This window comes from Gavialis gangeticus, unplaced genomic scaffold (genome assembly GCF_001723915.1).
Source record: "Gavialis gangeticus isolate Ggan-Ray unplaced genomic scaffold, GavGan_comp1, whole genome shotgun sequence".
NCBI classification, from domain to species: Eukaryota; Metazoa; Chordata; order Crocodylia; family Gavialidae; genus Gavialis; species Gavialis gangeticus.
In genome coordinates this window covers 39,146,013-39,146,913 of record NW_017729025.1, presented here as the reverse complement: position 1 = coordinate 39,146,913, position 901 = coordinate 39,146,013, and positions in this window count along the sequence as shown.

Sequence of the window (901 nt, the reverse complement as noted above, 5' to 3'; positions counted from 1 at the left end):
CGAGGTAAATGCATTTCCTGCTTTTGCAGCTGGGATTGGGTGGGCATGGGGTGAGGGGGATGGAGGCTCCTGCTGCTGCATGCTGCTCACCTGGCATCTCAATTGGCGGTTCCCACCACTGCTTCTGCCACTGGTCCAGGAGATCATGGGGGGGCGTATGCCTCCAGATCTACAGTGGGTGGGGCTGGGACTCCACCTAGCTCTGCTCTGGACAGGCGGTGAGTGCTACAGCAAAATTTCAGGTGGCTGCAGACTCCCCATAGCCCCCACTCCTCTGCCTACCCCACTCCGATCTGGGGGATACATGCCCCCCATGCCTTCAAAGCTTCAGCTCGTCCAGGGGCGTGGGGAGGGGGCAGCAGCTCCTGCTGCTGTGCGCCACTTGTCCAGAGTCAGCGCAGTAGCTCTTCTCTGTGCCCATTCCGCCCTGGCTGGGCAAGTAATGGGAGAGCATGGGGAGGGCATGTGCCCCTGGATCAGGGCAGGACAGGCAGCAGAATAAGGGCCATGGGAGGGCTGCAGCCACCCAAAAATTCACCATAGCCCCTGCCACCTGCCTGTAGTGCAGCCCAGGGTAGCCTCAGCCCCACCTACCGCACCCCATGCAGATCTGGGGGCACACCCACCCCATGCTCTTCTGGACCAGCGGTGGGAACCGCATGGCAAGCCACCAGATGAGCAACACTCAGCAGTGGGAGTCACAGGGCCCCCCTCCCTGTGGCCACCTGGTGCCAGCTGGGCAGCGCTTGCCCCAGCCCCAGTCTCTCCCTCACTGCGGGGAGCGTTGATCTGCACCCCTTCCCCCTCCCCTTCCACCACTCACAAGCTGCATGCAGTATCGACCATTGTAAAGGCACCAATGCCCCATTTGTAACACTGTTCCTGTGGGAAAATTGGTTCC